The 16,899-nt window shown below is 43.2% G+C and overlaps 1 protein-coding gene across 2 annotated transcripts in view; it reads left to right on the top strand.

The window, feature by feature from the left end:
- Positions 1 to 1,894: 1,894 nt before the first annotated feature.
- The window catches only part of SMPX (small muscle protein X-linked), a 139,031-nt gene continuing 124,026 nt past the window's right edge, over positions 1,895 to 16,899 (top strand). Inside the window, exons 1-2 of one of the 2 annotated variants that reach the window (XM_073616499.1) lie at positions 1,895 to 2,011; positions 2,341 to 2,658. The gene's annotated coding sequence lies outside the window, so the exon portion shown is untranslated. Of the gene's footprint in view, positions 2,012 to 2,230; positions 2,659 to 16,899 lie in introns of those variants that run through there. The other variant, XM_073616500.1, reaches the window with a different exon arrangement.

Genomic DNA, 16,899 nt, shown 5'->3' with positions numbered 1-16,899 from the left:
TCCCCCCAAAAATCCATACCAGACCCTTATCCGAGCACGCAACCTGGCAGGCCACAGGAAAAGAGGGGGGGGGACGAGAGATCGCCCCCCCCTCCTGAACCGTACCAGGCCACATGCCCTCATGTCAGACTGTTCTAAACACGGGAAACATGCGCCCCTTTACAGGCATACTATAGACACCCCCCAGCTACGAAATTTAAAGGGATATTACACTTTTATTGTTTGACTTTAAGCATTATTAAAATCACTGCTCCTGAAAAAACGGACGTTTTTAAAATTTTTTTTTGCATTGATCCATGTCCCCTGGGGCAGGACCCAGGTCCCCAAACACTTTTTATGACAATAACTTGCATATAAGCCTTTAAAATTAGCACTTTTGATTTCTCCCATAGACTTTTAAAGGGTGTTCCGCTGCATTCGAATTTGCTGTGAACACCCCAAATTGTTCGCTGTTCGGTGAACTTGCGAACAGCCGATGTTCGAGTCGAACATGAGTTCGACTCAAACTCGTAACTCATCCCTACTCATCACCTCCTCCCATATCCACCTCCAGGACTTCTCCCAAGCCTCGCCTATCCTCTGGAATTCCCTACCCCAATCTGTCAGACTGTCTCCAAATTTATCCACTTTTAGGCGATCCCTGAAAACTTTCCTCTTCAGAGAAGCCTATCCTGCCTCCATCTAACAACTGCACTATTTTCTCCATTAGCTCATCCCCCACAGCTGTTACCCTTTTGTATAACTTGACCCTCCCTCCTAGATTGTAAGCTGTAACGAGCAGGGCCCTCTGATTCTTCCTGTATTGAATTGTATTGTACTTGTACTGTCTGCCCTAATGTTGTAAAGCGCTGCGTAAACTGTCGGCGCTATATAAATCCTGTATAATAATAATAATAATAATAATGTCACTAGGCAGAACGGGGAAATGCATTGTTTACATAGGCATCGCCCCGTTCTACCTCTGCACACCATAATCGCGGGCCGCCGGCGAATATCAAGTTCCCGGGATCCGCGGGCACGCTCCCGTGGCGTGCGGCGGGCGCGCACCCGATAGGCGGCAAATTTAAAGGAATGTACAGGTACGCCCATTTGCCTGCCTGTGCCATTCGCCTGACGTATATCTGTGTGTGGCGGTCGGTAAGTGGTTAAGCTACAAATATTGATCATTTCTCTGCCAATCCATGGAAAGGGGTGTCCAGCAGGTGGCTGTGGAGGTGATAAATATTTGGAGGTCCTTGCTAGAGTGTTTTTCCTCTGCTAAGAGGGTTCCAGTTCTCTTGGGGCTGCTGCCCCTGGGAGGCAGATAGAGTATACTGAAGAGTTGCAGTTTGGGCCTCAGCAGGTGCTGGGCTGAGGGCCTGGAGAAGATTATTAAATTACTTTTTGCTGGAGGGCATTGTCCTGAAGCTTGGTCTGGAGAAGCATCTTTTGTCTCCCTCACTAAGGGCTTGAGACTTTTCATGCATGCCTGATGTGATAAGGAATTGTGTTCCTGCTGAACCAGCCCAATTTCAATCCATCTATGACCAGTTTAAAAACTCCTGGGGTCTGTATAAAAAAAATTGTGGAAGTTTAATTTCACTTTAAGTGTACTTTTCAAGTATTTTTCAGGCATTCCTATTAAAGTCTATTGGACCGAAACACGCAGTTCTGCTCCAAAGAAGCTCATATTATTCTTTCAAGCTTGACGTGACAGGAGTTTTAACCGGCGCTCAGGTGAGAATAATGGAATTCTTCACCTCAAGTTTTTCAGCAGCAAAACACTCAGGTGTGAAGGGTGACTAAATCCAGATTAGGAGATTAGTGCCTTCAACCTTCGCCTCTGCTCAAGCGGCGCTCGGTATCGCAGTTTTAATCCAGGTGTGACATTTGTATACTGCTCACCTATCTCCTGGATACCTGAGACCTCCCCGGTGACTGCTATGAGGAGCTCGTGCTGCAAGACACAGCTGCCTGAAGTGCTTTGGGAGTTCAAAGCTGCAGAATGTGGGACTGAAGTTCTAGAAGTACAGTAAGTTGTATTTACATGCTACACTAAGCTGATCACTCTTCATGGAGTGTTTTATACATAAATCCTAATGCATATAAAGGCAATGATTACTTCCACAACCTGGGCTTGTTGCTGGAGACAGTGATCGCCATCCATTGAGGTATAACAATAGCTTCCTTTATCTGTTACCATGACATTATCCATTTCAGTATCATGTTACAGGATCCATGTCTCGGGGCTGTCAGACACAAACCAACACTTGATCTGTGAAGTTTGAACTGACAGTTCTCTACTTGTACAAAGAAACTTGATTGCAAAGTTATTTTTTGCTGCTTTTTTTTTTTTCATAGCGGAAATTCAAATCAAACCTTCAGGTGAGAGCGAATGACTGACAAACTACAGTGACCAAATGCAAGCAACTATATTTAGGAAGAACAGCCCTTTGCTATGAAAGGAATTCCTTTTGCACTTAAGATACCAAATTGGGTTTATCTGGCAGCTCTGAGGCAGCACTGAGTACAACACGGAGACAAAGCTCATCACATCATATGTATCAGCAGCACTGAAAACTATACACTGAAGGAGAGGACGAAGAAAGGGGCTAATTCTTGTGGAACCTGTCTGTAATTGTTCTGTGCTGTCATCTCTGGGGGAAAAAATTGTCTAAGGTAAGCAAGGGCTATTATGACGATAGCAAGAAACTTCTACATAGAAACTTGGTATGAATATTTTAAGTGTGTGTGTATATATATATATATATATATATTAATATATATATATATATATATATATATATATATATACACATATATATATATATATATATATATATATATATATATATATATATATATATATATGTATGTATATTCATATATTTGAATATACACATTTAAACACATGTCAATGTTAACTATGCTTATGCTCTAAGATGTAATATATGATGGTAGTAATACAAAATTTGCAAATGCAAAACTTTTGACAATAATGCATTGCATGGTTACAGAACGCATCATATGCCCACCGTAGTAATGGCGCTAAGCTTATCACCATGCTTAACGATTTTATATTTACTACGAACAGTTTATACAATATAATAAGTTTTCATTTCTAAATGCACACTCTCTACTAAAACTTGACATTTCCTACACATAGATAATTGAAAGCATTGTAAGCTTGTTCACTAATGCTTACCACACATGTTACAATCTGATTGTACAATCGCTTTTAGGATGGCCACACATTCAGGCTTATTATCCAATCAATCAAATCTACAAACGATCGAATAGCCCTCTGAGGGAATTGTATTGTAACTGTACTGTCCGTCCTCATGTTGTACAGCGCTGCACAAACTGTTAGCGCTATATAAAGCTACTTTCACACTGCAGCGCCCGGCCGTTAGCGTTAAAGCGCCGTTTGTTTTTGCTGCGCTTTCGTGTCCCTTTTCGCCCGCTAGTGGGTCGCTTTTAACCCCTGCTAGTGGCTGAAGAAGGGGTTAAAAGCGCCCGTGTTGTGGCATTTCCAAAGTGCTTTTCAGTCACTTTGGAAGCGCTGCCCATTCATTTCAATGGCCAGGGCATTTTGGGAGCGCTGTATACAAGATGCTGCTTGTAGGACTTTTCCTAACGTCTCACAAGCGCACCGCCCCAGTGTGAAAAGTCACACTGAAATGAATGGGAGGCGGTTTTCAGACGTTATTTAGAGGCTATTTCTAGCGCTAAAATGCCTGAAAACTGCCTCAGTGTGAAGCTGGCCTAAATCCTGTATTATAATATGAGGAATTAGCCACAATGGTGGCCATACACGCCTCAATAAATGATCAATTTCTTTTCCGATCAATCTTTTCCAATAGAAATAATCAATCTATAGTCAACAACAAAGCCTGGCTAGCTCAGTCGGTAGAGCATGAGACTCCTAAAAAAAAAAGTCAACAACTAAGTTGATTGATATGCTCCAGGAGGGGAGGTGGGCTTTGAACTTTAGCTAAGACATGATTGTATCTTATGGTGGGCATACACAGTTCAAAGAATGATCATTTTCTTTTCTTTGATCAATCCTTACTGATAGGAATATCGATCTATAGTTGACAACTCATTCAATTGATATATCACACTTACAGGGGAAAGTGGATTTTGACTGATAGTTAAAATACAAACGTAACTTACGGTGGCCATACACAGTTCTATAAATTAATAAATTATTTTACTATTAATCTCTACCCATAGAAATAATCGATCTAAAGTCAACAACTCATTTGATCGGTATGACACACACTGGGGGGGGGGGGTGGATTTCGATTAAAATACAATTGTAAAGTCAATAAATCATCATTTTGTTTTCTGATCAGTCTCTACCGATAGGAATAATTGATCTATAGTCTACTCATTCAATTGATATGACAAACACAGGGAAGTCGATTTTGATAGATAGTTGGAAGATACAATTGTAATTTAATGATTGTATCTCTGTTCCACCATGCAATCTCATAAATTGATTGATCATAATATGATCTAATTTACGACCAAAGCATCTCAATCAATGCTGATCAATGCAAAATAATTGATCATTTTCCACCCTGGCTGATGAACTCAGATCAGTCTGAACTACATCAAGTCCAAATCGATCAAAAGAGACATTATAGCTATAAGATTATTAGATTACATGGTGGAAACAGAAATGTGATCAATAACTCAGGATTGAAAGTTACCATTGATCAAAACCAGTGGCGGCTAGTGGTAATTTTTTTGGGGTGGGGGCGGCAAACAGTGCACCCACAGCCAACCCCCCCTTGGGTCGGTCGGGTACAGATCACCTACCCCATGGTGGGCATCACGGATGGCAGGCATCACGGGGCCGCAGGTATCCCCGGAGGCTTCTTCCCCTGCTCTCTTCTGTGGGCATCATGGGCGGTGGGCATCACAGGCGGCTTCCTCTTCCCCTGCTTGGCGGCTTCCAACTCCTTCCTCCTCCTTGACGGCCAATCAGAATGATTCTCCTTTAGGCCAATCGGGAAATGGGTCTCAGACCCGCTTCCTGATTGGCGGGATGGAGATTCTGTGTCAAAATAGTGAACATTCATTCACTATTGTCACACAACTGGGTGGGCTCAGTTCTCTGTGCCCCGAGCCCACCCTATTTTGAAGCCTATTAGAGCCTCTGGCTCTAATCACGTGCTTCAAAAAAACAGCCCCCATTGGAATTCATGCATCCAGTGTCCTGCATGGGGGCCGGATGCAAGGATAGGGGGGGGGCAACGCCCGTGTGCCCTTAATGGATGGGCCACCCCTGATCAAAACCCACGTCTCTATGTGTGGCATATTGATCAAATGGTTAATCGATTGTAGATCAATTATTTCTAGCAGTAGAGATAAATCAGGAAATAAATCCACCATTTATGGAGGTGTATATGGTCACCCTCAGTACTACCAAAAACTTTGTAGTGCATGGACCTGCCGATTGGATACAAATTGATTGGTTAGATTAGGTAGGTGCTCATATTACATAGTTTTGGTAAATCCAAAGTTGATTGTGCAAAGATTGTATGCTCAAATTGTAACATGTATGCTGACCGTAAGCGTTTTAGCAATCTACAGAGGTAATTGTATGTAGTACCCTGTGATAATGCTTATGCATTGAATATCTTTGGGGTACTTATGGCGCATCATTATGTCATGTTGCTCAGGTAGACCATTCCAGTCTTGTGTGTATATGAGTTTGAAAGGTCAGTAATACAATAGATAAAGAGGTCTCTGTTTATAATGCAGTCTTTGCAGACTGAAGGATTTCAGGCACTGAGCAGGATAACTAGGTCAGTTCTTACTTAGTTTGTATGCTCCAAAGTAGTTCAGCTTTGGAAAAATGAAATTAGGTTAACTGTTTCCTGCACACTTTAAATTAAATGTCACCAAATTCATTTCAATACTTAAATTGTACGTCAAGGTAAAGTAAAAAAGTTCAGTAGATTTCTGCAAAACATACACATTTTCCTGGGTTTTATCCTCCTAAAGCAGTACTCCAGTCATTTTTTAAAAACATTAATAAAAAACATTTAATACAATTAACTAATAAGCAGACACTCACCTGTCCAAGGACCCAGCACCGCCCCTCACCTGGGCTCTTCATATCTGGCTGCCTACTGCGCATGAACGAGCCACACTGCACTTTGTGAATAGTCCTGCAGCCTTCCGGGACCAGAGGCTTGAGGGCATGGGGGGGTTGGAGGAGAACTCAGGTCGCCTAGTCAAAACTGGGGACCTGCCCTCCCCCCTCCAAGAAAAGGTGTGGGAGGAAGAGGAAGAGCTGGACTTCTCCTTTTGGGTGAAGTTCCATTTTAAAAAACCTTCAAGTTCAAAAAAATTCCTGTTGATCTGCCAAAAATGGGCTCAGTTTTTATACCCGGTTGTGTGCTGACAGAACACAGCTTTTTTTGTGTGGACCGAGTGGTGTCAGCCCTGCCCTGTTGTCTTTTGCTAAACTGCTCAACCACTCCCACTCTCAGAACATACACTCCTACTCCAACATAAGAGCTAATCGTTCTGTAGTTCAGGATGCAGGGAAAGGGGGCAGACCTGAATTTGTGACATGATCAACAGGTTTTTAGCATTTATCAAACAGGTATAACAAAATGCTTCCAATGGTATATTAACCACTTAAGGACCGGAAGGATTTGCCCCCTTAATGACCAGGCCATTTTTTGTGATACGGCACTGCGTCACTTTAACTGACAATTGCGCGGTCGTGCGATGCTGTACACAAACAAAATTTATGTCCACAAATAGAGTTTTCTTTTGGTAGTTTTTGATCAACTCTGTGGCTTTTATTTTTTGCACTATAAACAAAACAAGAGCGGCCATTTTGAAAAAAAAACAATATTTTTTTACTTTTTGCTATAATAAATATCCCCAAAAAAAAGTCTTCATCAGTTTAGGCCAATATATATTCTTCTAGGTATTTTTAGTAAAAAAATCGCAATAAGCGTATATTGATTGGTTTGCGCAAAAGTTATAGCGTCTACAAAATAGGGGATATATTTATGGCATTTTTATTATACTTTTTTTTTTTTTCTTTACTGGTAATGGCGGTGATCAGCGATTTTTAGCGGGACTGCAACATTTCTGTGGACAGATAGGACACTTTTGACACTTTTTTTGGGACCATTGACATTTATACAGTGATCAGAGCTTAAAGTAGCCAATGATTACTGTATAAATGTCACTGGTAGGGAAGGGGTTAACTCTAGGGGCGATCAAGGGGTTAAATGCTCTCTAGGGAGGTGCCTCTAACTGTGGGCGGAGTGTAGTGACTGGAGGAGGAGAGAGAGCGCTGTTCCTGATCACTAGGAACAGCAGATCTCTCTCTACTCCCCTGAGAGAACTGGGATCTGTCTATTTACATTGACAGATCCCCATTCTGGCCCTCTGAGGAGGGATCGCAGGTGGTCTCCAACACCCGTGCGCCCCCTAGAGCTCTTAAAGCGGCCGACGTACACCTACAGCGATTCGTGCAGCTGTGCCAACCTGTCACAGTATAATGACGGCACCTGGTCGGCAAGCAGTTAAACAGACCTAAAGGGAGCAAGTAATAGAGTTACATTGTTAAGTTTTACATGTACTTTAAATTGTAAATAACATAGAAGTCATTACATTAATGTATAGACTTGCAAATACACTATACAGTGGAACCTCGGATTGCGAGTAACACGGTTAACGAGTGTTTCACAATACCAGCACTGTATTTTTAAATATCGTAACTCAGTTTGCGAGTGTTGTCTCGCAAAATGAGCACGATTCAGGCAAAATCGGTGTGCAGTACCGCTTTTGGCCTGGGGTGGGGGGGCGCCGGAGCCGTGCAGAGCCGAACGTCACGTTCGGAAATGCACGGAAAGGCCCGAGTACAGCACGTCTGACCTCGGCAAATCTTGGGTAGAAAGTCTTTGAGGTTTGCCGAGGTCCGCCAAAGTGTCCTCGGGCCTTTTCGGCAGTTTCCGAGGCTCTCCGGCACCCCCCGCCTCTGGCTCTGGCTCCATGCGGTATTGCATCCCTTTGAAGTCAATGCGGAACTAATTATTTTCATTTCTATTGACTTCAATGGGAAAACTCGCTTTGATATGCAAGTACTTTGGATTACGAGCATACTCCTGGAACAGATTATGCTCGTAATCCGAAGTTCCACTGTATTACCAAAAGTATTGGGACACCTGCCTTTACACACACATGAACTTTAATGGCATCCCAGTCTTAGTGCGTAGGGTTCAATATTGAGTTGGCCCACCCTTTGTAGCTCTAACAGCTTCAACTGTTCTGGGAAGGCTGTCCACAAGGTTTAGGAGTGTGCCTTTAGGAATGTTTAACCATTCTTCCAGAAGTGCATTTGCAAGGTCAAGCACTGATGTGGATGAGAAGGCCTGGCTCGTAGTCTCTGCTCTAATTCATCCCAAAGATGTTCTATCGGGTTGAGGTCAGGACTCTGTGCAGGCCAGTCAGTGCACTGGTCCAAATTATTTGGTGGAGGGTGGATTATGGTGTGGGGTTGTTTTTCAGGGGTTGGGCTTCGCCCCTTAGTTCCAGTGAAGGTAACTCTTAACCACTTCAGCCCCGGAAGGATTTACCCCCTTCCTGACCAGAGCACTTTTTACAATTTGGCACTGCGTCGCTTTAACTGCTAATTGCGCGGTCATGCAATGCTGTAACCAAACGAAATTTGCGTCCTTTTCTTCCCACAAATAGAGCTTTCTTTTGATGGTATTTGATCACCTCTGCCGTTTTTATTTTTTGCGCTATACACGGAAAAAGACCGAAAATTTTGAAAAAAAATGATATTTTCTACTTTTTGTTCTAAAAAAAATCCAATAAACTCAATTTTAGTCATACATTTAGGCCAAAATGTATTTGGCCACATGTCTTTGGTAAAAAAAATGTCAATAAGTGTATATTTATTGGTTTGCGCAAAAGTTATAGCGCCTACAAACTAGGGTACATTTTCTGGAATTTACACAGTCTTTAATTTATGACTGCCTATGTCATTTCTTGAGGTGCTACAGTACAAAACCCCCACAAATGACCCCATTTTGGAAAGTAGACACCCCAAGGAAATTGCTGAGAGGCATGTTGAGCCCATTGAATATTCATTTTTTTTGTCCCAAGTGATTGAATAATGAAAAAAAAAAAAAAAAAAAATTACAAAAAGTTGTCACTAAATGATATATTGCTCACACAGGCCATGGGCATATGTGGAATTGCACCCCAAAATACATTTAGCTGCTTCTCCTGAGTATGGGGATACCACATGTGTGGGACTTTTTGGGAGCCTAGCCGCATACGGGGCCCCGAAAACCAATCACTGCCTTCAGGATTTCTAAGGGCGTACATTTTTGATTTTACTCCTCACTACCTATCACAGTTTTGAAGGCCATAAAATGCCCAGATGGCACAAACCCCCCCCAAATGACCCCATTTTGGAAAGTAGACACCCCAAGCTATTTGCTGAGAGGCATGTTGAGTCCATGGAATATTTTATATTTTGACACAAGTTGCGGGAAAGTGACAATTTATTTATTTATTTATTTATTTTTTGCACAAAGTTGTCACTAAATGATATATTGCTCACACAGGTCATGGGCATATGTGGAATTGCACCCCAAAATACATTCTGCTGCTTCTCTTGAGTACGGGGATACCACATGTGTGGGACTTTTTAGGAGCCTAGCCGCGTACGGGCCCCCCGAAAACCAATCACCGCCTTCAGGATTTCTAAGGGTGTACATTTTTGATTTCACTCTTCACTGCCTATCACAGTTTCGGAGGCCATGGAATGCCCAGGTGGCACAAACCCCCCCCAAATGACCCCATTTTGGAAAGTAGACACCCCAAGCTATTTGCTGAGAGGCATGGTGAGTATTTTGCAGCTCTCATTTGTTTTTGAAAATGAAGAAAGACAAAAAAAAAAATTTTTTTTTTCTTTTTTTAATTTTCAAAACTTTGTGACAAAAAGTGAGGTCTGCAAAATATTCACTATACCTCTCAGCAAATAGCTTGGGGTGTCTACTTTCCAAAATGGGGTCATTTGGGGGGGGTTTGTGCCACCTGGGCATTCCATGGCCTCCGAGACTGTGATAGGCAGTGAAGAGTGAAATCAAAAATTTACGCCCTTAGAAAGCCTGAAGGCGGTGCTTGGTTTTCGGGGTCCCATACGTGGCTAGGCTCCCAAAAAGTCTCACACATGTGGTATCCCCGTACTCAGGAGAAGCAACAGAATGTATTTTGGGGTGTAATTTCACATATTCCCATGGCATGTTTGAGCAATATATCATTTAGTGACAACTTTGTGCAAAAAAAAAAAAATAATAATTTGTCTCTTTCCCGCAACTTGTGTCACAATATAAAATATTCCATGGACTCGACATGCCTCTCAGCAAATAGCTTGGGGTGTCTACTTTCCAAAATGGGGTCATTTGGGGGGGTTTGAACTGTCCTGGCATTTTATGCACAACATTTAGAAGCTTATGTCACACATCACCCACTCTTCTAACCACTTGAAGACAAAGCCCTTTCTGACACTTTTTGATTACATGAAAAAATTATTTTTTTTTGCAAGAAAATTACTTTGAACCCCCACACATTATATATTTTTTTAAAGCAAATGCCCTACAGATTAAAATGGTGGGTGTTTAATTTTTTTTTTTCACACAGTATTTGCGCAGCGATTTTTCAAACGCATTTTTTGGGGAAAAAACACACTTTTTTACATTTTAATGCACTAAAACACACTATATTGCCCAAATGTTTGATGAAATAAAAAAGATGATCTTAGGCCGAGTACATGGATACCAAACATGACATGCTTTACAATTGCGCACAAACGTGCAGTGACAACAAAATAAATACATTTTTAAAAGCCTTTAAAAGCCTTTACAGGTTACCACTTTAGATTTACAGAGGAGGTCTACTGCTAAAATTACTGCCCTCGATCTGACCGTCGCGGTGATACCTCACATGCATGGTGCAATTGCTGTTTACATTTGACGCCAGACCGACGCTTGCGTTCGCCTTAGCGCGAGAGCAGGGGGGACAGGGGTGCTTTTTTTTTTTTTTTTTTTTTTCTTTATTATTTTTTTGCTTTTTTATCTTATTTTAAAACTGTTCCTTTCATTTTTTTTTTTTTTTAATCATTTTTATTGTTATCTCAGGGAATGTAAATATCCCCTATGATAGCAATAGGTAGTGACAGGTACTCTTTTTTGAAAAAATTGGGGTCTATTAGACCCTAGATTTCTCCTCTGCCCTCAAAGCATCTGACCACACCAAGATAGGTATGATAAAATGCTTTCCCAATTTCCCAATGGCGCTATTTACATCCGGCGAAATCTAAATCATAAAATGCTCGTAGCTTCCGGTTTCTTAGGCCATAGAGATGTTTGGAGCCACTCTGGTCTCTGATCAGCTCTATGGTCAGCTGGCTGAATCACCGGCTGCATTCTCAGGTTCCCTGTTGAGACAGGAGAGCCAGAGAAAAACACGGAAGACGGTGGGGGGGGGGGCATTCTCTCCCACTGCTTGTAAAAGCAGTCTAGAGGCTAATTAGCCGCTAGGATTGCTTCTACATGAAAGCCGACCGCTGGCTGAAAAGAATGATACCAAGATGATACCTAAACCTGCAAGCATCATTCTGGTATAACCACTCAAAGTCGTGAATGCTGTACCTGAAGACAAAAATATGGTTAACAATAAAGCACAGTAAACGGTAAAGTATAAAAAATTGCAGACCTGAAAAGCAAACATGATAAAACATAATAACAATAAAACATTGCAGAATAGAATACAGTAAAAAAGAGCAGAACAATAGAGAGAATAGAGAAAGAGAGAAGAGAGAGAGAACAATAAAACGACAACTATTATTTTTTATTTTATATTTTTGTTTGTGTTTTTTTTTTTACACTTTTTTTGTAACTGTAACTTTTATAACTGTAACCGGTTCCAGGTTCGGGTCTCTCAAAATGCGATGGCATCTTGGGAGACCCTGTGAAAGTGTGCCTAGTCTGTGGAATGCTGTACCCTACGCTAATACTCAGCTAGTGAATGGTAGCGTTCAAAACATTCACCAATGCAAAGACCAGGATTGTCAGGACAGGAGGGACAATAATAGTGGGCGTCACGCCTATATCCGCGCTTGCTGCAGACACAACATCTTTTTTGGGGGGGTTCGTTGGGTAGGGGTACTCGGGAGGACATAAAAATGCCTCTCATGCAGCCGACTGCATTTGGTTGGGGATGTGAATGGGGGAAGTACGGGCGCTGCAGAAGTGGTGGGTTCCCAATTAGGATTGGCGAATGCAGCAGGAAGGGCACTATGGGCATGACGGGCCTGTGTTTGTCTTCTTGGTGGCAGCGGGACACTATTTGTGCTTGCCACCTCACCAGCTTGAACTGCACTTATGGGACTCGCCACGTCACCAAGTGTTACTGCAGTGCTGGTTTGACTACGACCGGGGTGTACTAGGCCGCTGGCGCTTGCCAGTTCACCAAAACGCTACCAAAAAAACTGTTAACGATCGCAGGGATCAGGCCTGACTCTGCGAACGCTGCAGTTATGCATTTAGTGTTTTGTAAGTGACAGTGATCGATCGATACTGCACTTGGGTGGGCTGGGCTGGGCCGGGCGGAGGGGCAAAACGCAGGTGCTAGCAGGTATCTGGGCTGATCCCGCTAACACTGCGTTTTTGGGAACCCTAAACTGCTGGGGACGCCAGTATAGATCTGATCGGATCAGATATTGATCAGTTCAGATACTATACCACTAAGGGAGGTGTACAGTGCGTGCGTGGGTGTTAGCGCTACTGGCACTAACCTGACGCTGCCTGGGGCTGGTGCTTGCCAGTTCACCAAAACGCTACAAAAAAAACTGTTAGCGATCGCAGGGATCAGGCCTGACTCTGCGAACGCTGCAGTTATGCGTTTAGTGTTTTGTAAGTGACAGTGATCGATCGATACTGCACTTGGGTGGGCTGGGCTGGGCCGGGTGGAGGGGTAAAACGCAGTTGCTAGCAGGTATCTGGGTTGATCCCGCTAACACTGCGTTTTTGGGAACCCTAAACTGCTGGGGACGCTAGTATAGATCTGATCGGATCAGATATTGATGCGTTCAGATACTATACCACTAAGGGAGGTGTACGGTGCGTGGGTGTTAGCGGTACTGGCACTAACCTGACGCTGCCTGGGGCTGGTGCTTGCCATTTCACCAAAATGCTACCAAAAAAACTGTTAGCGATCGCAGGGATCAGGCCTGACTCTGCGAACGCTGCAGTTATGCGTTTAGTGTTTTGTAAGTGACAGTGATCGATCGATACTGCACTTGGGTGGGCTGGGTCGAGCTGGGCGGAGGGGCAAAACGCAGGTGCTAGCAGGTATCTGGGCTGATCCCGCTAACACTGTGTTTTTGGGAACCCTAAACTGCTGGGGACGCTAGTATAGATCTGATCGGATCAGATATTGATCTGTACAGATACTATACCACTAAGGGAGGCGTATGCTGCGTGCGTGGGTGTTAGCGGTACTGGCGCTTATCTGACGCTGCCTGGGGCGACGCATATCACCGCCGGGCGATCAGGGGGCTAAATCTTTATTCGGTAATAAACGGCGGGTGCCCTGACACTATAAAAAATAAACAAACTAACCAGCGTCACCCGTAACGGTTATACAGTGATCAGTGGTGAAAGGGTTAACTAGGGGGCAATCAAGGGGTTAAAACATTTATTAGATAGTATATGGGGGTCCCTGTCGCTATAAAACTCTGACGGCGAACCTAAATATTTACGTCCCTAACTAGCATCACCAGCGACACTAATACAGCGATCAGAAAAATGATCGCTTAGCGACACTGGTGACAGGGGGTGATCAAGGGGTTAAAACTTTATTAGGGGGGGTTAGGGGGGTACCCTAGACCTACAGGGGGCCTAACACTCACTGCCCTGACACTGTAACTGTCACAAACTGACACCAATACAGTAATCAGAAAAAAAAAAAAAAAAAAACCTGCTTGGTGTCAGTTTGTGACAGGGGGGGGGGGGTGATTGGGGGGGGATCGGGGGGCGATCGGGGGGGGATCGGGGTGTTTTGTGTGCCTGGCATGTTCTACTGTGTGTAGTGTGTTGGTGCACTTACATTGCAGTCTTCTCTCCTCGGCCCGGAACGGAAAATACCGAGCCGAGGAGAGATGACATCATTTCCTCTGCCTCTGTGTACAATACAGAGGCAGGGAAATGATCCCATTGGCTGAGAGAGATCGCGAGGGGGGGGCCACGAATGGATGGCCTCCCCCTCACCTCCGATCGCCGGGGGAGATTTGCCGACCGCCGCAGGCACCGGGGGGGGGTCCGATCGGACCCCCCACCCGCGGGCAGGCAAGGACGTACATACACGTCCTTTTGCCTGCCCGTGCCGCTCTGTCGACGTATATAGTCGTGCGGCGGTCGGCAAGTGGTTAAGGCGTCAACATACCAAGACATTTTGAACAATTTCATGCTCCAACTTTGTGGGAACAGTTTGGGGATGGTTACCTTGGGTGGAAGGGAAAGAAAATTGCTCGATTACCCCATCAACACAGTCAGTGTTAATGGGCGTTTGAATGCCTCTCGCAGCGCTATTGTGTTCTGCCGGCACGGGGGTCTGTGGAGCCTTCCCAACTGGCAGAACACATTGATTACTGCTAATGGCTATAACAACCGGCAGTAATCACATGTAAAAAAACAGACAGGCTGGTGGTACAGAAGGGTTGATCGATGGAACAATCAGTCTGGTCATAGATGGATCAAATCTCAGCTGGTCCCTGCTGAATCCTCCAAATTTTGATCCATGTATGGCCAGATTACCATATCGCTTTTTGATGGACTGACCTTTTCAGGTTGCCTGAGTATTCATGTTCATGCCTATTCCCTGAAAACATTGTCTTGAACTTTAATCCAATTACAGTCTACTGGTTAACCATGCAGATGAATTCAACATTGTTTTTAGTACATCAACCATGACAACTACATTATGATTATATTGCATGTACGCAGGTATAAGACATTACATATTACCCTTATGTGGTTTTACCAGTACTGATTTTGTTTGTTGTTTTCTATTCACCTGCAAGAACATAATTCTATTAGTCTCTCCCTTCTTATCAGAGGTGGACAAGATTGTCAATTTACCTTCCACCTTAGCCAATGTGTTCTTAGCCAATCCCTTAAATAGAATCTGTCAGAAAGTAAAATGATGGTTGCTAATGAGATGGTTTCATCTATAGTAAGAACAAAATAATAGCTGCTCAGAAACTTTGTCCTTTATGTACATTTATTTAATACCTTTCAGCACTGGTTTCTGCCTACAAAAAGCCAAAGATCCACCTCCAAAAATCATGGAATCAGATGGCTTATCACCTAATGTGCAAATACATGCCTTCTGATACTGAGCACATATGGTCCATCTCCTCATAAAATATATTCTTTGTATTCAAAGAAGAATTCCAGGCATGGTACAGTATATTGTTACACAGTTACATTGGTTCAACTTGGACCAATGTAACTATATACAGTATATACCTCACCTGGCCAAGGTCCCTGGAAGCTGGCAATCACTGAAGTAGACAGTTCCAGTAACCTCCACTTGCTTCTAATCTACTGAAGTAGTGGTGTCTACTTAATTGATTTCCAAGGCATGGGCCAGGTTTGGTATATACCTGGGGTCTCCAAACTTTCTAAACAAAGCAACAGTTTATTGTCCTTCAGACTTTGGGGGGGGGGACTGACTGCGAACTGTGGCCAGTGGAAGTGGGAGTTTTCCTGGCATTAGTGGGATTAAACATCACCACATTTGGGAATTGGGGGAGGAATAGTGCCCCATCATTGGCAACATTGGGAGGAATAATGCCCAATCATTGGTAATATTGGGAGGAATAATGCCCAATCATTGGTAACAAGGGGAGGAATAGTGTCCCATTGTTGGTGTCAGTGGGAGGAATAGTGCCCCAAGGGCCGGATAAAGGCAAGCAAAGGGCTGCATCCAGGCCCCAGGCCACAGCTTGGAGACCACTAGTATATACAGTATACTGTATAGTTTTATTAGTCCAAGATGGACCAATCTAACCATGTAAAAATATATCATGCCTGGAATTCAACTTTAACCTTTTCTAAAAGGAACATTGCTGTTGTCTGTCATCAGTCCAGTTGTCTGGCTGCTGTGTTGACCCTCTGGCTTCAGGACTTTCTCAGTCACTGTTCCAGAGCAAATATTAATATCAGAAAAGTCAGAGAAAATACAGAAGGGGTGATTCACATAGTTTTTAGACTAGGTGACTCAATGTATTAAGAGGGTCAGTATAACATCCAGGCATAGGACATCAACAATGGCAGCCGCTATGTTTCCATTAGAAATACTTCCTTTGTATATCATTGCAAGTGTAGCCCACTTCTTCACTTGGATAGCTTGGTCATGGCATCACCATCTAGTAAGTTGCTTACCTGAAACAAGTGTTCATCCACTGAAAATCTGGGCGTCTTCTTATTCCAAATCAGGTAGCGAAGTTAGGATCTGGATGATGGCTCTGAAGCCTTTAAAGGATAACTATACGTTTGTATAGTTATCCTTTAAGTTAACCCCTAAAGTTTTATACTCATTTGTCTGCAATCTTGTTAGGTAGCCCAAAGTGAGCCATACAGACAGAGAACATTCTAGCGCTGCGCTGTTTGTTATTTTATATGTATGGTTTATGTGGGGTGAATCACATTGGTGTTAGCTGCTGGAAGAAGAAGAAGCGTAATATTCCCCATGCAAACATTTAAGAAACTGGATGTTCAGTAATGATAGGTGCTGTAATGACTATAGGCTGGAAACCATAGATGATCAAAGTGAAGAAAGTGTCATCAGCACAACAAG

The sequence above is a fragment of the Aquarana catesbeiana genome, linkage group LG02 (assembly GCF_042186555.1).
Source record: "Aquarana catesbeiana isolate 2022-GZ linkage group LG02, ASM4218655v1, whole genome shotgun sequence".
NCBI classification, from domain to species: Eukaryota; Metazoa; Chordata; class Amphibia; order Anura; family Ranidae; genus Aquarana; species Aquarana catesbeiana.
Note: the sequence above shows the minus strand (reverse complement) of the source record. Positions and strands in the feature narration are given on the sequence as shown.